This window comes from Malania oleifera, chromosome 12, assembly GCF_029873635.1.
Source record: "Malania oleifera isolate guangnan ecotype guangnan chromosome 12, ASM2987363v1, whole genome shotgun sequence".
Taxonomy (NCBI): domain Eukaryota; kingdom Viridiplantae; phylum Streptophyta; class Magnoliopsida; order Santalales; family Ximeniaceae; genus Malania; species Malania oleifera.
Genome location: NC_080428.1, coordinates 49,571,999 through 49,598,306, shown reverse-complemented (window position 1 = coordinate 49,598,306; position 26,308 = coordinate 49,571,999). Strand labels below are relative to the sequence as shown.

Genomic DNA, 26,308 nt, shown 5'->3' with positions numbered 1-26,308 from the left:
AATCTATCATATATATACAATCATCCACAAAAAGACCCAAAAAGTATCCTATGGTCATAATCACAAAAACCCATCTAACCTTATCTCACCTATTTTCCCTTCTGACAGGGTAGTTTGGTCAACTCTTACCGCTGCGGAGCTTTATCCACCATTCTACCTGGATTTCTTGAAATGTTTGTATGGCTGGGGTGAGACACCTCTCAGTAAGGGAGATAAACTAATATCAATGTGTGACAACATGAATATTTTTCGAGATATACATGTAATCAGTACATAATTCATAACTGGAAAAAACAATTGTATCATATATGAATAAAACATGATTTATCATAACATAACTTAACATTCTAAATTTCTATAATTGGAAAATCATCTTGTATAATCATATCATATTTGAATTAATACCCATGATAGATAGATAGTTAGTTGTTATCATGTCTTACCCCCCACGTGATAGGGTTGTGCGGCCTGAAGGTGGGACCTAGCAATGACTGGGCAACCATGCTAAGTCAAACATAGGTGTATAAGTACGATGGGCATGTTCCACCTGTGCCAGACTACAAGGGAAACTACAACACTCCCATGAAACCACATCGACTGCCATCTCCCACACTCTACATAAGATGTGTGGTAGCACTAATGTAAACGTAAACATATAGCTACAATACCGTACTTCGTGAAACTAAACTAAGTTATCCGGGTTGTGATAACATATAATACATTTCATGATATTGAACATAGTAGTTTCATATTTCAGAGTAAAACATGACATGATAATATTTTCTTGAAACTTGACTTAACATGCATAATTACGGCATTTATGCCGTCATATCATAACATAAAAATCATGACACCGGCGCCAGCATAACAAGACATACTTGTACATAAAATTCTTGTACTTGTTAACATAATAATCTTAAAACTATAGTTCTTGTACTATTTTTATGATTTTCCTGAAAACTGCTACAACATGCTTATCTTGGAAAAATCTTAATATTTCAATATAACATAATTTTGATGGAAATATTATACTCGTGCCACACAAATGTAAATAGCCTCGTAAACTCATAATTTGTTCTGAAATCATATTTTCTTATAAAATGTGTTAAAATCATTTTCATGTTCAACAGTAGTATTCTCAAACATAGTTCTATAACATACATATTTTCCTGAAAATAAATGTTGTATAATAATAAATAATTCCATGAAAAATGTTGACTTAATTTATCCCCTTACCTGACTTACTGAGAAACCTACAAAAATAACCAAACCTACTCTTGTGATGTTCCCAACCAACACCCTAAAATTACATTTTCCCCAACAAAACTTCAGTATTATTCTATCTAAAATATTTTCCTCAGTCTAGAAATACCAGATACCTTATAAAATTTAAAATAACCAACTTACCCAAATTTTGGGATTGTACCCAAATTGGCCTAACCAACGAACTACTCCAGCAGACACGAAGAGAATCTTCCCAAGAGTAGCGTGGCGGCATCCGATTGTCAAATCGGCGAAGGACGAAGCAAGAAACCTAGAGAGAAGTCCGACGGCAAATTTTAGAGAGAGAAAGTGAGGTTGCATGTAGGTTTCTCATAGGAAAATGTGATTTTTGGCCTTATATAGAGTGTTGTCGGTATGGCCTCGTTGACAAGCCACGGCACCTCGTCGACGAGTCTAAGAAGGAGGTTCGTAGACGAGCACCGCCCTTTGTCGACGAGTTTCAAACCCTGAGAATAACCCTCTCGGTGAATTCTCATCGATGAGATATGTGTCCACATCGACGTGCCCAAGAAGAGTGTTTGTCGATGAACACTCTACACTCGTCGACAAGACCTTGCTCAATCCCCCTTTTGAAAAATCATTTTTTCTCTTTTCTTTTATTTACTTAATTACTATAATTTTTAGAATCTCTATAATATGTGTTTGTGTGTGTATATGTGTGTGTGTGTGTGTGTATATATATATATATATGAACTGCCCTAAAAAAAAACTTTAGCATCCAATCCTGGAAGCAAACAACCAAATCAGTTAAGAAATTTTTAACAAAATATTAAAAACCAACTATTTTGTCTTTTACCATTATAAACAAATTGTGGCTGAACAAATATCGTACAAACCCCGATTATTTTAGAGACTTATTTTTAAATAATACAAGGTGAATATTAATCAATACTTGGTGAGAGGGAAGGTGGGAATGATGGAAGCAAAGAGGGGCTCGTCTCCCTTAAGATAGCTGCAACCACATATTGTTGCACAGCTCAACACCTATCCACATAGCCGGATGACGCTCTCAATTAACATTTCATTCTTAATTTGTTTATCCTCTTTCCCTAGCTAACCTCCAAAGGTTCTCTTTCCAAAGCTTACTAGAAAGAATGTGGACTGTTTTATCTTCCCATGACAAATAGCTAGGGTCTCTCCTGTGGTCCTCCTGTTCATGATATTTTTCTTTCTTTGTATATTTTTAAAAACTTTTCTTAGGTAAATATCCTTTTCATCATGGCCTCCGGTGAAGATGAGGAATCAATACGTTCATCAAGGACCAGGGCTAGCTGGAAAAAAAAAAATTCAAAACTGGCTCAATCTGTGAGTGACAAATATTCAAAAGGATTAAAGTAGAGATTGAATGGGACAAACTACGTGGGTGAGAAGGAAAAAATGAGGAGCCCTACATACCTAGAAATCACTTGATTTTTGTCTTCTCGTGTGCATGAAGAGTTGACGTTTCATTACTTTTTTACTTTCATAAGAATCTTTCAATGCATTTGCCTTCCTTCTGTATATTCTTTATTTCATGGATAAGGACCTCCAACCTCTCATAATTCACCACATATATACCAGAATATCAAAATAATCATAATCATGGGAAACAATTGAAAGTGAATCATGCTTTCAAACTGCATTGACTAATTTTTTAAATCAACCATTTTGTCTTTTACATAATTTTTTCTTGTTATTTCACATGAATGTTTCTTGTATATATATTTTTCTAGATCGATCTTTTGATTTCATTTGCAGGTCTTCAATTAACTAATCATTAACAGAATCGAGCATCGCCAAACCAGAGTGAACCCACATCCGTCTTCCCTGAAATATTGTTACATTTGAATCCGGAACGGCTGTCTAAACATGAACAAGAAAAAAAAAAATAATTAAATAATAGATTTTTTTTGTGGGTGGGGGAGGGGGGTTGTTTAAATGTCTTATATTATAACTGATCTTATTTTCATGCGAATGCATGTACAAAAATATTTACATATTTTACATCAAATTCTATTTGCGTTGGGCTTCAACCAGCCACTGGGACTATACTACTATCTCTCAAACTGCAAGTACTCCTTGTCAAAATCAGCTCATGGTAAAACAAAGCCAATTTAACCGGAAGAAAAAAAAAAATAAAAAATAAACCAAGTCTGTGATACAATCCATACCAGATAGAGCAGTGCTTAGGTGTAGACAGCATGCATTCCATTCCTGCAATCAACGTACTTGGCAGCAGCCTTTGACTTCGCTGCATTTTGATTTACACCAAACAGATAGCTTTTCTGATGATGCCCATATGGAGCCAACATGATGCTAATGGAACATCAAGCATTTCTAGGTTATCCACTCTCTACCCATCCGCAGGGGTGTGACATGCAAGAAATGGTCGCTGCATCATTCTCCTAAATAATCTTCTTGTTCTCACCAGGTATACATTGTATAGTGTCGAGTGATAAAATTTCAGGACGAGGAATTTTTTATGTGTGGCGCCCATCAGCCACGATCTTTAGGCCAGAAAAAATACTATCACACTAAGAGCATCAACACAATTTTCACAACCTCTTCCGGACATCCTAGCTGTTTGCATTTGCACATCAAGAGCATCTTTCCAAGCGGGGGATACAATTGGAATTCAACCTTTTCTCCAGCCAAGATCAGTCAGGCCCCAAGATCCACAACTGGCAGGTAGAATTTAAAATGTTATCTTGTGAGGAAGCATCCATGAATTGAAAATCCAGCATGTTCTCCACGTTGAGAGATTTGAGCGACAAGACAACATTGCTTAGGCATGTCCTTTTGGATCTCTAGCACAGGAAATGGCAGCAGTTTATCGAGGAATGCATTCTCTGCATACAACCGATAACATGCACCAGGTCCAGTTCGACCAGCACATACAGCATATGTTGGTCCCCCTAGAATGTGGACCAACATAATAGCCTGCTTCACTGCAGCTTCAACATAATCTTCACATGGAATTCTACAATACACAATATTCACAGGATTGTTCTCCCTAGAATGTGGAAAATTGGTGCACTGCAAAGAATCATATAAATTAGTTAAAGTTGAGCAAATAGACAAAGTAGAGTTGGAGAACTAGAGAAATTAGATGTGCTCACTTTTGAGCAGGCTGGTCCAGCCCAGCTGGATATTACAAATAAAAAAAGGTCGTCTCCCAAAGAAATTTGAAAAGATCTGTGCATATAGAGTTGCCAAGATAACAATGAGCAAATCACGCCTCTGAGCAACTATTTTTTACAGTATCCCAAAAGCAGATCAAGGCTTAGAGATCTTCCATGCACTTCATCCATGAGTCGCAAGTGAAGTAAATAATTTAGCTTCAACAGAAAATGAACAGTCAACATTCACAGAGACAGACATGTAAAGAGTGTAATAACTTCCCATACTGATACTTCTCAAGATCAGTCTTTCATCATTTCCAGCAGTAGTACTGCATCAGTCATATACTAGAAAATTGCAAATGCAAAGGTTCAGCATATAATAATATCAAGGTCAAGACGGATGCACTAAAACATAAAAATAAACACAAGTTTAGCATATGCACTAGTTATTTTAAATAGCCATTCTAAACAGAAAAACTCAACCGAAAAAACATGGGCAACAAAAGCCTATCAAAAGTTTAACAAGATCCATTTCCAGTTGAAGAAAAAACAAAAACAAACCAAAAAAAAATCACCTTTGGCCCAGTTAATATTCGAAACAAATAGCATAACCAACGTTATCACCTAGCTCTGTCTCTGTCTCTTCACTGACTCTTTTTGCAACACTCATAGCTGCCACTCTTCATGGCTGAGGGCAACCCAGTATACGCAGCTTCATGCAGGTACTGTCAATAAAATTCACATATCAGACATCAGTACATGCCTTAAAAATGATGCATGCTTTAGGCAAACTTAAAACTAAGAACCCATTTTCTTTAAAAAAAAACATCAAAATAAATGTTGCAAATCATGAATGATCCTGATTCAATTGAGTTGTCTTTATGAGAAACTCTTTCTCCAACAACAATGACCGGTTGATTTTCTTGAACTACTTAATATACAAAGAAAATAGAAGAACAAAATCCAAGTCAAGGACTTCAAATTTCAGAAGACGGTCAACTCACAGCAAGATAAAATTTAAGGGTTGTTAAAAGCATTCATATACAGTTTCAAAAATGGCTAAGACAGAGAACACAAGCACTAAAGTAATTGATAAGGCCATAAACCTTTTGAGTGGTTATTCATGTGATCGAAGGGATGGTTTTAATCAATGCTTTAAATGGCTCAATCGAGGCTTGCCCTGAGCCTCGCCTCAAGATGAAGCATGCCTAGAATGCCTCAAGACTCAGTCTAAAATACCGACTCAGTCTAAAATACCAAAATTTCCAAATACCTCAATGCATTCTACACTGAGGCTTACACATTTACAGAAAAGGCACAACCTTCTACGCCTTTTTATTTAAGGCTCACACATTTTGGGTGTGTGAATCTCAAGTTAGATTTGGCCACATAATTTTAGCTACAAGCATGGTTTTAAATAAAGGCTGCGACCGTTACGTAACGCCGTTATGTAACGGTTTTTTGGGTTACCGATACCGTTACACACCGCGAAATCGGTGGGAAGAAAAATCACGGCCGTAGCGGCCGTTACGGACCACGAATGTTACGTAAAGGCCTCTACGGCCGTTACGTAACCGCTACAGGACTGTTACACCAAAAAAAATATTTTATTTTTTAACTTTTTTTCTCACTTTTTCTCTCTTTTCATATATCATTCTCAATATACCAAGTGGCAAGAGGGGGAAATGATTATGATGAGGATGACAAAGATACAAAATTTACTCTTTCTTTAAATACTCACAATAGATGCATTAATTAACAATTTCAAAACACTAACTTGTTAGGAAAATAAATTTTTTTGATAATATTAGTAATGTGATATTTATGTTCTTTACTTTTCAACTTCAACCTTCTTTCTTTTCTGGCTATTTTATATTTATATTATTCATATGTCTTATGTGTCTAATAGATTAATGGAGTGTATAATGTATTTTGTTTTATTAATTAATTTAGCTCACATAAGAATTTATCACAGATAAGAACAATGAGAAGTATAAATACACACGCACACATGCGCGTAATTTCTATCAATGGTGGTTTAAAACAAATGCAAACTTGTTGCCCTTACCAAATAACTTAATTACTCAAACTAAAGGATCCAAAATACACTAAAACTCTTTCTAAGAATGGCTAAAAGCTTAAAACATGCAAGTACACTAATATACACAAGGTTGTGCATGCTTCAAAAAAATTCACAGCCGTTACACCCGCTTCCCGTTATGTAACATCCGCTACTCCCGCTTCCCCTTACACCCCTTACAATTACGTTACGCTACCCGCTGTCGCGATTTAAAACCATGGCTACAAGTTTACATGAGAGGAATGTCGTAACACAAGTTGATTTCTAATACTCTTGAACCTTGAAATTTCCCAATTAAGTGTGAGTTGCATCTTAGATCTTAAAGAAAATTTGAATTTTGTAACATTATAGCTATAATTTTGTAAACATTATAGCTTTCTCTTGGCATGATTTACTTAATGAGTTTAGGTTAGTATTTTGAATGACCAACAAGTAGTTTACAAATTCTAAGTGATTTTTTTTACATTTTACTGGTAATTTTTTTAATTTTGACTTCCTTTTTAAAGATATATGTATTTATTACATATTATCTAAAAATAAAATTCTCAAAGGGCTTTTGCCTTGCCACCTAAAGGCTTAGGCCTCACATTTGAAAGGTTAAAACACCTCACCTTGTGTGTGTGTGTGTGTTTTTTTTTTTTTTTTTTTAACTTTTTTGGATTAGAGAATTTATTAATGAGTGAAACAAAGTACAATGAAAGAGGCCAAGGTCTCCTCAAATAACAAAGAGTAACTACAAGAAAAATTACAAAAGAGCTGTCCTCCAATCCCTTTGAACGCTGGGCAGTGATAACCCCAAAAGAATCCAAAGGAATGAACCCAAAAGCTAAGAACAGCACTCTATCCCATAGCAAACAAGGAGTTGTACAACTCTTTCTTGCATTCCTCTCAGTCCAAAAATTCCAATAGATAGCAAAAACTGCACCTATACATGACAAGCAACCTTTCCACTTGAGCCAAAATCCCAATGCCTAACAAGCAAGAGATTTCCCATGTTCCAAGGCACCACCTAGGCTTCGACCAAGCAAGAGAATAGAGCATTCCAAAGATGAGTAGCCACCGAACAGTGTAGGAAAAGATGAGCTTTCTTGGGACTCATGGCACATCAAGCACATGTAAGGACTGAGAGACATGTCGAGCATTGTTGTCATAACAGTCTGTAACAAATTATGCCATATTAATCCTGCTCAGAGTCACAATCCAAATGAAGGTTCATATCTTCAAAGGAACCTCAACCTTCTAAATGACGTGGCTCCAAGGAAAAATTTTGGGAGAAGGGGTTTTCAAGAGGTGTAAGAAAAAAGATTTTGAAGAAAATAAACCCATAGAATCGCCCTTCCAAACCCTCTCATCATCCTTGATACAACACAACAAGCAAGTTGGTAGCTCATCCACTTCTCTTTAAAACATTGGTCTTAATATTCCCATATAAAAGAATATGCAGACAGCTGTAATAAAAGAGGACGATAAAAATTCAATCCACCTAGATAGGATTCCATTTCCCCCAACAAGTGCCCACTATCTCATGCAAAAACAAAAAAAATCATAACATTGACAGCAAACAAATCATTCCACAACTCTAGCATATAAATGAGGAAAACAAAAATCCACTCATTCAATGTCAGCATAAACTATTCAACACCCTCTCGGCTACCACCCATACAGATACTTTCAGTAGTTAGAAATTTATTGGGGAAAAAGACACAAACTTCCCCTGAGGTTTGGTAAAAAGACATAGAGCTCCCTTGAGGCTTCAAAAATTCCATTGACCTCCCCTAAGATTTCAAAAATGACATATACCTTTCATGAGATTTGCCAAAAGGACACAAATCTCCTCTCAAAAGACTTTATTTTTTTTTTTTTTACAAAATATAAGGGAAGATTTGTATCTTTTTGACAAACCACAAGAGAGGTCCTTAGAATTCTTGAAACCTCAAGGGAGGTACTTGGAATTTTTGAAACCTCATGGGAGGTCAGTGTCTTCTAACCAATTTATTGTGGTCACCATCCATCAATTTCCATAATAGAAGGAGCAGTTCAGCAATCTCAACAAGCAATAGTTTTATCACTTATCACAAAGCAAACATCCATATGGCAGAAGAAACACAAACCTGCAACAACTCATCTCACACCGAATATGTGGGCAGATATTGGCATTGCTCTGTGATGGTTTTTGACTTTGCAAAGTTACTTACAGCATCCCCTTCTTCAAATGCAAGGCAAACCTTGCAACCTCCATAAAACCAACTACACCCTTTTCACCTATGACAGCAGTATCCACATCAATCTAGCATTAAGATGAAAAGATTTTAGACCCTGATTGATAGCACATTGTCAAAGAGGTGAAACATCATCCAGAGTGGAAAAAAGGAGGGCACGCCCGCTCTACAGTTTTCTCCACACCAAGGATGTCACAATCTTTCAGCCAGCAAGTTTCCAAAAGCATTGTCATTATGATTTGTGATTTGTTCATGCTTTTCGTTTCATGCATTCCCTTACTAAAGTTGATCATTTGCATGAAATTACAGCCATATCCAATGTGAGATCTTTGGTTGGCATTATTGCACTGCTTGATAGGTAAAAACAACTTCACCATCCAGGAAAAGAAGATTTTATTTCTGAAAAAAACAAAAACCACAAAAGTTTAGCCAGAGTACAAAGTAATCTTCCACATGAGCAAATGCAAGTCAAAATATTTTTAACTGATCATCACTAAGCCTTGTACAAGAAGAATAACCTTGCGCTCTTACTCATCAAATTTATATGCAGTTTAGTGCCTCTAACAGCTCCAGATGGCAATAGCTGTGCATTTTCCCACGGAGCACAATCAACAGTTTGCAGAGACAACTTTTGCCTTTGAGAAACTGTCATCTTAGTTCCATCTCTGCGAACCTGTGTTAATATGATGAATTGATGATTTTGAGAAAGATGACATGAAGAAATAATTAATTCCTAAAAGTTTAGGGAAATCTTTTTGAGATGAGAAAAGAAATTTTATTAGAGGGAAGAGAAAGAAGTACAGAAGCACATATTGAAAGAGAATATGGCATTCTCCTAAAAAAGGAAAAATGGAAAAGATAAGAATCCAAGTCTAGGAACATCTATTAAGAAAACTTCATTTAAGAACCAAGATTACAACTTCATGTCTCGTCAACATTTCTTCACACTTATATAATACTACATCTCATTTATGCACTTAAAAAGTACAGAATTCTTGTTCCAAAAATAAAATCGATTATCCCAATTTGAAAACAAAAAATGGCAATGCCAGACAGGAGTGGCAACAAACAATTGCACACCTACTAGTGTTCACAGAAAAAGCAGTGAGACAACTAGGAACCCAGACAAAATATTTTAAAATAAAAAAATAAAAAAGTCAAACAACTAGGATATACCACATACCAGTCTCTTCTCCAACTCTGCTTCCTTCTTCTGGAAAGAAGCCACATCTCCAAGAAATAATGAATGATCCTCATTTTTTTTTTTTTAAATAATAATAATAACTTTCATCATCATACCCGCACAATAAGAATAGTGACAAAAATTTCTTGACAACAAAAGATAAATTATAAATTTTATAATATGAGATTCAGGAGGGAACTTAAGTCTGCTACCCATTAATGCAGAAGAAAAATCTCCAAAGAATTTTATAGTAGTGCTAATTGAGCACAAAATTATGCAAACCGGTGTTGTCATAATCTGAAGAACAACACTTCATGCAGCCAAGGCTGGTCTTCTCCAGAAATCATCCACCAAATTTGGCTAAAACATCGTTAGGTATTGGCATAAGGCCAATTGATGCAGCCCACACTTGTTTTTGTTTTGCTTAGTTTTTTTTTCAGTCTGGGGGGTTGGTGGAAGGTGTTGGGCAATGAGGAGGAATTCAGAATGAAATAATGAAATCAAATGACTGACAATACATGAACTGCAATACTTGAGTTGAAGATCTGAAGGCACATCATATATATTGTAAGCTCAAAGCCAATCAATGAAGAATAAAATGTCTATTACTAAACTTACCATAAGCCATAGAACTATACTTTATCTCTCTTGCACAGTTTCAGTGATCACATTAGTAAGTTCTTCTGCAAAAGAAGCCATATGTGCCTTCCATCCTGCACCAAATAAAAAATGATGAAATTAGCAGCAATATAACAGCTAGATTTTTTTTCATAACAAAAGAAGATATCATTAATAGATACAAGAGGGAGAATGAGAAATCTACTGAGACAAACTGAGACATTCCAAGACTAAACAAAAAACCAAAAAAAAATATGCCTAAGAAAAAAATCATCCAATCAACATGTTCCTCCAATCTCTTTGAAACTCCTAAAGGCTTGCCTCTTTAAAAAATCCATACCCAACACACCATAAAGAGGCAAAATACCCCTTTTTTTTCCCCAAACCAGCATCTGGTTTAATTTTTTCTCAGAAAATATCCAAGTATTATGATCCATTCATAAACCCCATAATACTTAGAAAAAACCACACTTCCATAAAGTTGGCCTGTCCTTTCTTCTACCAAAGCCTACAAAGGATATTTCTAAAAAATATTCCACCGAGGGAGGACAAACCCAGCTCTCTCCCATAACGCCAAAAAGCATATTCCAAATACTCCAAGCAAATTTGCATTGCAAAATAAGGTGAGAAGTTGTCTCAAAGTTCTTGTAACAGAGCACACATACATCAGGAGAGAGAGCCTTCATAGGTCTTCTAATTTGCAACAAGTTATTAGTATTTATCTTATTAAGCACAACCATCCAAGTGAAAGCCTTTATTTTAGGGGGAACCTTAGCCTTCCAAATAGTAGAGTATAGCAAGAAAGAAGAGTTAAAACGAATCAAAAATTCAAAAAAAAAAAATTGCAAGAAAACAAACTTGATTAATCCAAAGACCATGAACAAATCTCCCTCCCCAAAGAAAGGTTACTCCTACTCAATAAAGATAACGAGGATGACAATCCCACCATCTCCCTATCGTTCAAAGGCCTCCCAAAATGAAGATTCCATGAAACCAAAGGACTATTAAATTCACCAACAAAAAAAGAAATCGCTTTATTTTGTTTAGAACTTAAACGAAAGAGACAAGGGAAAGAAGTAGAAAATGGTGCATTTCCCAGCCAAGGGTCTTTCCAAAAACAAATATAAGAACCCCTCCCCACCTCAAATTTAGTGTGAGGGATGAAAAAAGGATAGATCTGAGAAATGGATCTCCACAGACTCCCCAAAAAGCGTCTTAAATTAACATTGGTATCCCACCCATTCTCATCCATCCCAAACTTACTTCTCATTACTTTATTCTAGAGGGATGATTCTTCTAGAGGGAAGTGTCATAGCCATTTCACTAGAAGAGCAGTGTGTTTAGACACCGACTTGCCAAGACCCAACCCCCACCCCCTCCTTTTTAGATCTACAAACCTCATTCAAACTCGCTAAATGGTCCCTGTGACTCCTCCCACCGGACCACGAAAACTCTCTTATGATCCTCTCAAGCTTGCTAGCAATCCCCACCAGAATCTTAAAGAAGGACAAGAAATATAACAGGATGCTAGCAAGACAAGCCTGAATCAAAGTAATTCTACCCCAAGAGAGAAGAGGACTCCCTTCCACCCATATAATCTCTTCTTCACCCTTTCCACTACCAGATTTCAAAAATCTGCAGCTCTAGGGTTACCCCCCCAAAGGGACACCTAAGTATGTCAAAGGTCAATCCAAAATACTACACCTCACAACTAGATTATAAACATGCACAGCCAATTAAGACTCAAGAAGAATGTTAATATAATATGTTTGCATAAACGCTCTAATCAGCATCTGAAAAATGGGCAATAACTCACCAACTCTGAAAGATGCATTAATGGCACGTGCATGTGCATGTGTGTGCGCACAAGCCGAAGGGAATTTTTTGGGCTTTAATATTAAAATGCAGTACATATTATACGTGAAAAGATTGTAAGTTCTGCATAAGAAAAGTAGGCTGATGGGTTCTCTCATCATGTCTTGAGCCTAAAGATTTACAAGTAGATCCAGCAGCATGAATTGGAATTAGACAGGGAACGATACCAAGGAGAAATGGACCAACCATAAAAGTTTAAATACTGAATTGAAGTTATATTCCTAACGTCAGACAGATATAACAGCCAATTGAGGTATCAAAAAAATCAAATTTGCATTCACAGAAGTTCAAATATAAATACATGCCACCAGGCATTAGAATGAGGACTATAGCCATCCAGCCACGAGAAAACTAGTAAGAAAATCACTCAGTTTTCCAGCAAACTGTCGACGATTTCAATAAACCATTCGACGGTTGCTCTGATGGATTAAGACAAAATGGTTACTATGATTAAACCATCGACGGTTACACCTGTGGCTGAATTGCCAAGAATCCTAACAGTTGAAGATTTGCTAATATCCAATTGTAAGCAACGATCCGGGATTCCTCAGTTGTATCACTTGAATAGTTGTTTTGTATTTGATAGTCTAGGATCTCTTTGAATTGATATTTAAATATTTGTGAATGTGTAACAAACATACCTGTTGGCCTAATAAGGCTTAATCCCGTTTTGATGATAACAAATCAAGGTTACTTAACATGGTTGTTTAAGTTGAGTTTCAGAGTTTAAGTGTTTGTATGAAATCAAGTATGCTTGAAGAGCTTAAATGACGTTTATACTTAAAGCCATAAGCTATGATGGATATAAAGCTTCAAGTCATGAGGATATGAAGGTTATTGAAGATGTACTTAAAGCTTGGAAGGATACTAGAAGCTTCACCACATGAAGACTTTGACTTTTAGATAGTTTTATCTTGTGAAAGTCTCATGTAAGTACTTCAAATTTCAATATTGTAGATTGAAGCTCTTAGGAAATACTATGACTTAGAGACCTATTTTTATACATGAAAAATATTTTCATTAAGTCTCAAATAAGTTTTCCAAGTTATGCATTGGAACCAAACTTTGAAAAACAAAGAGTGACCAGGTGGTCAGGCGATTGATGATTTATCATTAGACGACTGATATGCTATTGGTTTTGTTAATAAACGAACAGTATAGGAACAGGCAACTGACCTATTGGAACCAGTCGACTGACCCAGTACTGACTTTCAGAATACACTATTTTTAGAAGAGCTCAGACGACTGACCCCTCATATCTAGTCGATTGACATCTATGTTTTAAACTTTTAACAGCGCTAATATTGTTTCCAAAAATTGATTATTTGGTTTCCAAACTCAAAGGAAACTTGGTAAAAACGGTAAGAAACCTTTTTGCACTATATATATTTTATATTTTCACAAATTAGGTTAACACACAACATAGATACAATTCAAATTTTTGAGTTATACTGCTGAAAGTTCACCTAAAAGAATTGTTGTGCTCTTGCTGAATTTTTACATGAAATTCTGATTCAATGTCTCAAAGTCGTCACTCAATAATCAGAATACTAGTGATATAATCTCAAGCTTCAACTTCTATTTTGATTTTCATTGATGTATATTGATTCAAATTTGTACAAATCTGCTCTAACTGAGAGTATTCCATTGTACGAACAAAATTGTTTCTTGTTTTTATTTTTGACGATTCAGGGGATTTGAATTGTTGCCTAGCGAGAGGGTTGTTCTCGTTAGAGAGGCGGCTCCACCTTGAACGGAGAGAGGCTTGCTTCACCTGGTAACAAAGTGGAAAGGAAATCCTCAAAGCAGTTTGCTTGAGGTAAGGACGTAGGCTGCTGGCCGAACCTTGTAAAAATCTAGTGTTTAGCTCTTCTTCCCTTAACTCTTTACATTTTTGCAAGATTATAATTTGTGTGTATGTTTATTTAATCATTGAGAACTTGCTGGATATTGGGAATTTTCTGAATATTTGATTTTGGTTGTGATTGATCAAAGTTATATCCTAGAGATTGGTTGTATGTTTATGTTGTTAAATTGAAAATTCAGACAAGTATAAATCACTGAATTGTTGAGTAAAAAGTTGAGGTAAAGGGTTATTGATTGATTATTTAATTGAAGCATATGTGCTAAGATAATCATAGTTGTAATACTGAATTTCTATCTTGAAAATATTATTGAAGTATTGCTGAAAATTTGAGTTTGAGTTCGGATTATAATTTTAATATTCATATTAATATTCATATTCACATTCATATCTAGGACTCCCGATTGGTATGGTACATTCGCTGCTTAGATATCTTGATTGTGTGATTGTCGAAGTTTAAAATAACTAAGGGTTAAAGTTAACAGAAATTCAGCAAATAAATTTTTAAACCCCCCAATTCACCCCCCCCCCCCCCCTCTCTTGGGAATACATCCTAATTTCAATTGGTATCAGAGCCCTAGGTTGTAGTAAATCTTAACTAAGTAGCTACATAAAGATCCCTATGGCACACCTAGGTGTATCTTGGTGAAAGCCAATCTTCATCTAGACCTCCTATCTTCTGCAGTGTGAACTACACCTTCTGGAAACAACAAATGAATGAGGATATTCTTACAAACCATGGATTGGAAGGTCTGGAAAGTAGTCACACATGGTGACCTTATTCCCACTAAAATTGTAGACAATAAAGAAATCCCTAAGGAAGAAAAGGAATTGAATGACAATGATATGAAGATGCTGCAAATAAATTCAAGTGCAATGAATGCACTATATTGTGCCTTAGATGCTACCGAATTCAATAGAATCATGGGATATAAATCAGCTAAGGAAATCTAGGATAAGCTTGAAGTAACCTATGAGAGAACCGCAGATGTTAGGGATAGTAGGATTGACATGCTCACCAGCAAGTATGAAGCCTTTAGGATAAACCCTGAGGAGTCTATCACTAGTATGTATACTAGGTTCACCCACGTAATAAATTCTCTCAATGCACTAGGTAAGAACTACTCTACCTACGAGATGATTAGGAAAACCCTTAGAGAACTTCCTCCCGTTTGGAAACCTAAGGCCACTGCCATAACTAAAGGCAGAAATCTGAAAAATACTTCCCTAGATGAATTGATAGGATCGCTTCTCATGTATGAGATGGTGATAAATGAAAGAACTACTAAAGGTAGTAAACAAAAGAAGTCAATAGCTCTTAAAGCTGCAAAAGAGAGAGCTCAAGTGAGGAAGAGGACAATGAATTAGATGATGATGATATAGCCCACTAAACAACTAGGAAAATTCTTCAAAAAGAATAAGAAATTTGCTCGAAAATTCAAAGGATCAAAAACTGACAAGGGCGAAACAAGCAAGAAAGAAACAAAGAATGAACCCCTGACTTGCTATAACTGTAAGAAAGTAGGACATATAAAGTCTGATTGTCCACAGCTCAAGAAAGATGTCAAGAAGAAGAAAAAGAAAATAATGAAAGCAACTACTTGGGACGACTTTAACTCAAGTAACTCATAAAGTGAATCAAGTGATCAAGACATAGCGAACCTTTGTTTCATGGCAAGAGACAACGAGGTAAATTCTTATTCTAGCTCATTTGAAGAATCTAGTGATGAATCCTGTAGTGACTCATGTTAGAGCATGCCTTCATATAGAGAAATTCAAGCTCAACTATTCTCATTGCATAAAAGGTTCATAAAAGCATCCAAGAGAAACATCACACAAAGAAAACAAAATGAAACATTAATGAACCAACTAGAGTCATCAAAATCAGCTGAAAAAGAAAAAGACTCAAATATTGATGAACTCATGAGTAAAGTCAACAAAATATCTCAAGAACTAGTAAAGTTGCAAGTGAATGGTAAAAGTATAAAAGACTCAAAAATGTGTAGTTTTGAAAGTAAAATTAAGGATCAAGCTAAAATCATCTACAACTTCACTAAAGGAAAAGAAAATTTTGATGAACTTGTTGGATCGCAAAGAATGTCCTTGGATAAAGAAGAAATAGGATTCAATGGAGTTGAGAACACAAAGAAAAAGAACCTCTACATGGAGTACTTTGTAGAAGCTTCAAAAAATTACGCAGGCACATCCTCAACAAATGCATATGAACATACTACGTGTTTCTTATGTAAGAAGAAGGGAGACATAAAGTTTGAATATCCATTCAAGAGAAAAAATGTCAAAATCAAAAATGAATGGAGAGTCAAAAATGAAACTAAAACAAACACAAAAATGCCTAAGAAGGTTTGGGTAGCAAAAGTAACATCTTGAATCCTTTCTTGTAGGTATGTTTTAGGTCCACTCCATCAAAAGACAAATGGTACTTGGATAGTGGATGCTCAAGGCATATGACCGAAGACAAGTCCAAGTTTATGTCTTTGATGCTAAAGGATGGTGGACATGTCACCTTCAGAGACAATGCTAAAGGCAAAATTATCGGCATCGATAAAGTCAGTAAGGATCCTTCCTTGGAAATTGATGATGTTTTATTGGTAGAAGGATTAAAACATAATTTGCTTAGCATTAGTCAATTGAGTGATAAAGGTTTTGATGTAATATTCAAACAAGACAAATGCATGGTTGAACATAAAGAAAAGCATGACACCTTGTTTATTGCTAATCGAGTTGATGATGTATACTGCATAAATTTTAAAAACCTGATATCTCAAGAAGTCAAATGCTTCACAGCCTTGAATGAAACCAGCTAGCTGTGGCATAGAAGACTAGGACATGCTAGTATAGACTTGTTGTCCAAATTAGCTAAAAAAAACTTAGTCAAGGGTCTATCTAGCACTAAGTTTGTAAAGGACAAGGTATGTGATGCGTGTCAACTTGGGAAGCAAACCAAGGCAAGTTTTAAGAAGAAGAAACACATCTCTACTAGTAGGCCTCTAGAACTTATTCATCTAGACTTGTTTGGTCCCACCAGAACACAAAGCTTAGGAGGAAAGCAATACGCATTCTCATAGTTGATGACTACTCCAAGTTTACCTGGGTACTTTTCTTATCCTCCAAGGACGAAGTGTGTAAGATGTTTATCAACTTATGCAAAAAGCTTTAAAATGAAAAAGGGTATGGCGTTCTAAACATTAGAAGTGACAGAGGTAGAGAATTCAAAAATAAAGATGTTGAAAACTTTTGTAATGAACATGGAATAGCTCACAATTTCTTAGCACCTTGTACACCTCAACAAAATAGAGTTGTTGAAAGAAAGAATAGGTCACTTCAGGAGATGGCAAGGACCATGCTGAACGAGCATAACCTGCCTAAATATTTTTAGGCTGGAGCAATGAACACCGCGTGTTATTTAATGAACAGAGTCTCCCTTAGGACCAGCCTAGATGAGACCCCATATGAACTTTGGAAGGGTAGAAAACCAAATATATCTTACTTCCATGTATTTCAACGTAAGTGCTTTGTCTTAAATGATAAAGAGGACCTAGGAAAATTTGATGCTAAATTAGATGAAGGAATCTTCCTAGGATATGTTGTGAATGGAAAAGCCTTTAGAGTCAATCAACAACAAAAGGACCCTTTCAGTTGTAGAATCAGTTCATGTAGCATTTGATGAGGCTAATCCATTTTCTTCCAAACCTACTGATGTTGAGGAAGTTGAAGTTAGAAAAGGTTTAGAAGACCTAACAATTCAAGAAATAAAAAACGAGAGTATTGAAATCTGTACACCTTTAAATAATGACTCTCATGATCAGTCTGAATAGCCTAGGGAGTGGAAGCTCGTAAGGAATCATCTGAAAGACCAAATTATAGGTGAACCCTCACAAGGAGTGTCCACTAGATCATCTTTAAAGAATTTTTGCAATCATTGTGCGTTCCTATCTCAAGAGGAACCTAAGAACATAAACGAAGCATTAAATGATGATTCATGGATAATAGCCATGCAAGAAGAGTTAAATCAATTTGAGAGAAATAAAGTGTGGAAGTTAGTTCCTAGACCCGCTGATCACTCAATAATCAGCACTAAATGGGATTTTAGGAATAAGAAGAATGAAAACGGCATTGTAGTCTGTACCAAGGCCAGACTGGTAGGTCAAGTTTACAATCAGGAAGAAGGTCTAGACTATGATGAGACCTTTACTCCCATAGCTAGAATGGAAGCAATCAGAATGCTACTAGCCTATGCATCTCATAAAAACTTTAAACTTTATCAAATGAAAGTGAAGAGTGCATTTTTGAATGGATTCATAAATGAAGAGGTATATGTAGCACAACCCCTTGGGTTCGAGGACTTTTATTTTCCTGATCATGTGTTTAGACTAAAAGGCTCTATTTGGTTTAAAACAAGCTCCTAGAGCTTGGTACAAACGGTTAAGTGGCTTCTTGTTAGAAAATGCCTTTTTTTGAGGGAAAATGGATAGCACCCTATTTATACAATCTAAAAATAATGATATGCTCATCATACAAATCTATGTTGATGACATTACCTTTGGTGCTACAAATGAGGATTTATGCAAAGACTTCGCTAGATGCATGCAAGACGAGTTTGAGATGAGCATGATGGGCGAGTTGACATATTTCCTTAGTCTTCAAATCAAGCAAGCTAAGAATGGCACATTCATTAATCAATCAAAGTACATAAAAGACCTACTCAAGAAATTTGATATAGAAGGTGGCAAGCCATTGGGGACTCCAATGAGCACTTATATTACTCTTGACAAAGATGAGCAAGGAAAGCCGGTAGATATGAAATACTACTGAGACATGATAGGTAGCCTGCTTTATTTTACGGCTAGTAGACCTAACATCATGTTCAGTGTCTACATGTGTGCTCGTTTTCAAGCAGCTCCTAAAGAATCTCACCAAATAGTTATCAAGAGGATCTTGAGGTATTTGATAGGTACTATTGACTTAGGCATATGGTATCCTAAAGATACAGCCTTTGAAATGATTAGCTATTCGGATGCAAATTATGTCGGATGTAAGATAGACCGAAAAAGTACGAGTGGTACTTGTCACTTCTTTGGACAATCTCTGGTATCTTAGTTTTCCAAGAAACAAAACTCCATGGCATTGTCTACTGCTAAAGCTGAATACGTAGCAGCAGGTAGTTGTTGTGCACAAACTCTATACATGAAACAACAACTCTAGGATTTCAATTTGGAATATTCGTCTATACCGATTAAATGTGATAACACCAACACCATAAATATTTCCAAAAATCCCATTTCTCACTCTAGGACTAAGCACATTGACATTCGACATCATTTCCTTAGAGATCATGTGCAAAAGGAAGATATCATTCTTGAATTCGTAGATAAACCTCTTTTAGAGGATAGGTTCGTCTCTATACGACGAGAATTAGGCTTGTTACATAGTAGAAAGGTGATTTGAGAAAGAAAAGTTACTAAAAATAAGTGCTCGAGTTAAATGAATATGTAAGTCAAAAGTACTGGAGGTCAGGCGACTGACAACTTACCCACAGTCAACTGAACTTGCACTAACTTACTCGTATTTCAAGATCAGGCGACTGACTCCTTGAGTGCAGTCGACTAACTCGCTATTGACTTGTGAATTTTTGAAGAAATACACAGGTCAGGTGACTGACTCTTCGAAGGCAGTCGACCGACCCGCGGCGGTATATATATTTACTGTTCATAAACCCTAATTTTTTCACACCTCAGTCTACTGACCCTATTTCTCCACTCTCCCAAAGTCTCTCTCCTTCGTCTCCAAGTCCTATTTCAAGAAGATTCCACCAATTAAACTTCAAAAGATCCTTCAATCTTTTACTCTACTCTTGTTTTTGAGGATTCCACTGATTATTTTTGCCAAAAATCATGCCAAGAACCAAGCAAACGGTGAACCAAGGCTTTACCTTCGGAAAAGATGATTCTAACAACATCGAGAGATGTTTGATGACACTTCACGCCAAGCAAATTTATCGAGAACACATTTGAGCTACCAAACCCATATTCGATCTAGACGCCAAATTTTTTAGAGAAGATTTTACAAATATTTTGCCATTGTTTAATGCCTTAGGTTGGGAAAGGTTTATCACCCACCAAGCAAAAGGAGTATATCCCAATCTAGTTAAGTTATTTTATGCCAATATGGTAAAGGGAGAAACCTTGACCTCCACTCAGATCATGAACAAATCCGTTGCTATCAGTCCTTAAACCTTACTGTTAGACTAAGAATCCAAGAAGGAGAATTTGAGTGTCCACTCATTGGACAATCTAGGATAATGGACCAAGATTTCACTCCAAAGGATTTTTTACCATTAGTTATGACCGAAGCACCCATGTATTTTGGCCATCCACCCTTGTATCATCTGCTTAATCTATAAGCCCAAATTTTGCAAAAACTCATCACTTACAACATATTGCCTAGGGTAGGGTCATATGATCATATCTCCTATCTCAATTGTTTTGTGATGTGGTTTCTATTAAAGGGTAAGAAACTTGATTTACCTAGCCTAATATTAAAATGGATGATTTCGAGAGAGGAAGCTCGAAGGGTAATTCTTCCATATGGAGGAATTTTAAACCTCATTTTTTATCATGTGGGCGTTACCACTCCATCCACACTTCTCATCAAAAGAACCCAATATGATATGTTTTCCTCTACTCCGGTTAAGCTAATGGGTTACGTTAAGTATGAAGGTCATGGATGGTTGCCTAGCAGAAGGGCACGTACAAAACCACCACCAGCTCCAGCACAGCAACAAGCACAAGAACCCCAGCACGCTGCACCACCTGCGGATGATATGCCCTCCTGGTTTGTCACTTATCTACAGCAGCTAAATGATTTCCGTGGTGAAGTGTGTGCTGGTTTCAGCTCACTTCAGACAAGCTTCACTAGACTTTATCAGCGGCTTGGACGCATTGAGAGCTACATGCCAGGATCTTCTTCATCACGAGGGAAAGCTCCCATGGAAACGAGCTCCATAAATGACGATGATGATGATGAGGAGGAGGGCTCTGAAACTGATGGTGGCGATGAAGATTAGCTCTATTCTATTTTTTTAACATATTTTGGGTTGTAATATTTGCATTGATACAACTCTTGACACTGCTCTTTTCTTTTCTTTTCTTTTCTTTTTGCTACTTCTTTCTTTCTTGTTTATTCTAGATATGTTACTTTGCAAGCTATTTCAGACTATATTGATTATCATTTGCATGTTGAATGATGAATTTCTGAAATGAACATTGTGAAGGACGCTTGCCTTGAGAATTGCATGCTGTATTTGGACCTTGTTCTTTAGAACTAAATACTGACTTATGGTCCCCAGTTGATCTGCATGTTATTTCTTCTTAGTTAACCCTTTTTGATGAAGCCAAAAAGGGGAGATGCATAGCAAAATTGAGAATTGAGTTTGAGAATTGAGCATATTGAGCATCATAGCATGATATTAGGTCATTATATGCATATTACATATACATGGACTTATACATGATTTGAATATTCAAACTTTTGAGAAGTATACCTTATAAATGAAATTATGATCTTATTGAATATGAAATGCATAAAAATAAAAATAAAATATTAATAATAATAATACCATGATATACCATGATATATGTTGACATTGCTGAAAGCTTGATATATTCTGATATGAGTTTTGAAATTTCTTCAATTCATGTTGTGACTTGTTAAGGATATGCTTATTGTAAGGGGGAGCCTTATTAAGGCTTTCTCATTTTTGCTCCTTGTTTGTTATCATCAAAAAAGGGGTGATTGTTGGCCTAAAAAGGCTTAATCTCGTTTTGATGATAACAAATCAAGGTTACTTAACATGGTTGTTTAAGTTGAGTTTCAGGGTCTAAGTGTTTGTATGAAATCAAGTGAGTCTGCTTGAAGAGCTTAAATAATGTTTATACTTAAAGCCATAAGCTATGATGGATATAAAGCTTCAAGTCATAAGGATATGAAGGTTATTGAAGATTTACTTAAAGCTTAGAAGGATACTAGAAGCTTCACCACATGAAGACTTCATGTAAGTACTTCAAATTTCAATATTGTTGATTGAAGCTCTTAGGAAATACTATGACTTAGAGACCTATTTTTATACATGAAAAAATATTTTCATAAGGTCTCAAATAAGTTTTCCAAGTTATGCATTTAAATTTTGGAACCAAACTTTGAAAAACAAAGAATGGCCAGGTGGTCAGGCGACTGATGATTTATCATCAAGCGACTGAGATGCTACTGGTTTTGTTAATAAACAAACAGTATAGGAACAGGTAACTAACCTATTGGAACCAACCGACTGACCCAACACTAACTTTCAGAATGCGCTATTTTTAAAAGAACTCAAGTGACTGACCCCTCGTGTCCAGTCGACTGACATCTATGTTTTAAACTTTTAACAGCGCTGATATTGTTTCCAAAAATTGATTATTTGGTTTCCAAACTCAGAGAAAACTTGGGGAAAACAGTAAGAAACCTTTTTGCACTATATATACTTTATATTTTCGCAAATTAGGTTAACACACAACATACATACAATTCAAATTTTTGAGTTATACTGCTGAAAGTTCTCCTGAAAGAATTGTTGTGCTCTTGCTGAATTTTTACACGAAATTCTGATTCAATCTCTCAAAGTCGTCACTCAATAATCAGAATACTAGTGATATAATCTCAAGCTTCAACTTCTATTTTGATTTTCATTGATGTATATTGATTCAAATTTGTACAAATCTGCTCCAACTGAGGGTATTCCATTGTACGAACAAAATTGTTTCTTGTTTTTATTTTTGACGATTCAGGGGATTTGAATTGTTGCCTAGCGAGAGGGTTGTTCTCGTTAGAGAGGCGGCTCCACCTTGAACGGAGAGAGGCTTGCTTCACCTGGTAACAAAGTGGAAAGGAAATCCTCAAAGCGGTTTGCTTGAGGTAAGGACGTAGGCTGCTGGCCGAACCTTGTAAAAATCTAGTGTTTAGCTCTTCTTCCCTTAACTCTTTACATTTTTGCAAGATTATAATTTGTGTGTATGTTTATTTAATCATTGAGAACTTGCTGGATATTGGGAATTTTCTGAATATTTGATTTTGGTTGTGATTAATCAAAGTTATATCCTAGAGATTGGTTGTATGTTTATGTTGTTAAATTGAAAATTCAGGCAAGTATAAATCGCTGAACTGTTGAGTAAAAAGCTGAGGTAAAGGGTTGTTAATTAATTATTTAATTGAAGCATATGTGCTAAGATAATCATAGTTGTAATACTGAATTTCTATCTTGAAAATACTATTAAAGTATTGCTGAAAATTTAAGTTTGAGTTCGGATTATAATTTCAATATTCATATTCATATTCATATTCATATTCATATCTAGGACTCCCGATTAGTATAGTACGATTGCTGCTTAGATATCTTGATTGTGTGATTGTGGAAGTTTAAAATAACTAAGGGTTAAAGTTAATAGATTAAATAACCCAATTCATCCCCCTCTTGGGAATACATCCTAATTTCAATACCTTGTACAAGTCCTATATATAGGACATTCTACATCAAATGAAATGTGTCCTGCATTTTCCATATGGTATCAGAGCTCTTTCTCTAACGAGTTTTTTTTTCCCTTTCCTAATGGCCGTTTCTTCTGAATCCGTCGTTGTCACTGCCCTCGACACTCCCGACAATGGCAACTCCTCTCTTATTGCCATCAATGTCAGCTCCCAGCTTCCCTTGAAGCTTACCCCTTCCAACTTCCCATCTTGGTGCACCCAACTGATGTCATTGTTCATTGGCTATGACCTTCAGGGCTATCTTGACGGTACAATCGTTTGTCCGTCACAAACCCTTTCTCCCAGCACCTCCTCTGCCAGTTCATCTTCTGCAAGTGTCTCCAATTCGGCTTTTTGGCATCGGCTTCGGCAAGACAAGTTGATCCTTCACACCATCCTTGCATTTGTCTCCGAGCCGGTCATGTCGCTCATTGCCGCTTCCACCATTGCTCATGATGCTTGGTCCAAGTTGCAACAATTGTACTCCAATCGTTCATGCACTCATGTTATGCAACTTAAGGAGGAGTTGATTCTCATTCAACGAGAGTCCTGCTCGGTCTTGAAGTATCTCCACGCCATCAAGGTATTAGTTGATGAACTTGCTATGATCGACTCTCCCATCTCAACAGATGACATTACTTTGTATGTCCTCAATGGTCTTGGCCCTGAGTTCCATGAGATTACACAGTGCCTATTCAGGCACGTGAGACTTCTCTTACGTTTGAAGAGCTTCATGATATGCTGGTTGGCCATGAAAGTTACTCACGACGTGTTGATGCATCCAATGTTGTCTTGGTTGCCACTGTGAACTCCACTCAGCGCCGCACTCGCGCCTCCACTTTCAGCCGCAACCAATGTTCCAGCCCTAGTTCCTCTAGTCAGCGTCGCCCCAACTCTGGTCACAATACTCGTAGGGAGCAATCTGGCAAGTCCCGAATCATTAGTCAGCTTCTGACAAAGTCGGCCACTCAACCAAGACTTGTTACTTGGCTTCAGGAGTGAAGTCTATTAATTGTGCCGCTACCAATGCATCCACCGACAAAAAGTGGCTGGTGGATTCCGTTGCTTCTCACAACATCACCTCCGATCTTGCCAATCTCTCTGTTCACTCGGAGTATAATGGCACGGATGAAGTTATCATTGGCGATGGCTCAAGTTTGCAAGTCACACAAGTTGGCTCTATGCCTTTTCCCTCTTCCTCGAAGCCTTTTAAATTGACTAATACTCTTTGTGTTCCTAATATTCACAAAAATCTAATCTCCGTTCATAATTTCACTCGTAGCAATGATGTCTATCCTGAGTTTCACCCATTTTATTTTCTTGTGAAGGATCGGAGCACGGGGGCAACTCTACTTCGCAGTAAATGTCAAGATGGTGCCTATCCAATGCCAATGGCGTCTTCCACTAAAGCGTCTTCTGTTTTAGCACTTGCTAGTGAACGAACAACAGCTGACACCTAGCATAGACGACTTGGGCATCCGTCAAATAAAGTATTTGATTTTGTAATTCGTCCTTTTTTCTCTACCAATTGTAGTGTCTAGTGTCTCTTCATCTTCCAATTGTAATGCTTGTCAATGCAATAAAAGTCACAAGTTGCCTTTTTCTTCCACTTCTCTTGTTAGCACTCATCCACTTGAATACATTTATACTGATGTTTAGGGGCCTACAAATTCCACTTCACTTGATGGGTTTTGGTTTTATGTCTTGTTTGTTGATCACTTTACTATATACTGTTGGTTGTTTCCCGTTCGACGAAAAAGTGATGTTTACAACATTTTTCTGTCAATTGAAAGGGCTACTTGAAAAACAGTTTGGTTTTCACATCAAACACTTATACTCTGATAATGGGGGCGAATTTCAAGCTCTTCGTCATTTTCTCTCCTCTAATTTCATTAGCCGTCTTACCACTACTCCTCATACACCTGAGCAAAATGGTACAATACAAGTGAAAGTCGGCATTGGCACATTGTCGAAACCGGTCTCACCCTATTGAGTCAAGCAAGTCTCCCTCCTTCCTATTAGTCTTATGTGTTTCAGGTGGCGGTTTATTTAATAAATCGTATACCCACTCCTATTTTGAAAAATAAAAGTCCTTTCGAATGTTTGTTTGGTCGTCGCCCTGATTACAAAAGTTGCGTATTTTTTGTTGTCATGGCTCAAACCTTATGCCACCGGTAAACTTCAACCAAAATCTACGCCTTATCTCTTTCTCAGTTACTCGAGTTCTCAAAGTGCCTATAAGTGTATGGACCTTGTTACCTCTCACCTTTACGTGTGTAGGCATGTGGTTTTTGATGAATGTCTTTTTCCCTTTTCTTCCTCTGCTCACGTTGATGTGCCTTCTCTATCAGTTTCAGGTGCTATGACAAAGGATCTTGCCATTCCAGTGGTGCCTTCCATTGGACAGATACCCTCCTCTCCTACCACCGTGACGGACAACACTCCTGCAGCTCCAGCTTCTCATTCCTGGTCTTCATCACCCTTCCCTGCATCTTTGACCCAGTC

At 36.6% G+C, this 26,308-nt stretch overlaps 1 long non-coding RNA gene across 9 annotated transcripts in view; it reads right to left on the bottom strand.

The window, feature by feature from the left end:
- Positions 1-3,193: 3,193 nt before the first annotated feature.
- Positions 3,194-26,308, bottom strand: part of LOC131145102 (uncharacterized) — a 35,926-nt gene continuing 12,811 nt past the window's right edge. For 2 of the 9 annotated variants that reach the window (XR_009133982.1, XR_009133979.1), the window contains 6 exons: positions 10,486-10,580; positions 9,216-9,357; positions 8,577-9,083; positions 4,961-5,110; positions 4,383-4,730; positions 3,194-4,299 (listed from right to left, as the gene is read on the bottom strand). This is a non-coding gene — a long non-coding RNA (uncharacterized LOC131145102). Of the gene's footprint in view, positions 4,300-4,382; positions 5,111-8,576; positions 9,084-9,202; positions 9,358-10,485; positions 10,581-26,308 lie in introns of all 9 variants that reach the window. The other 7 variants (XR_009133980.1, XR_009133977.1, XR_009133984.1 and 4 more) reach the window with 5 other exon arrangements.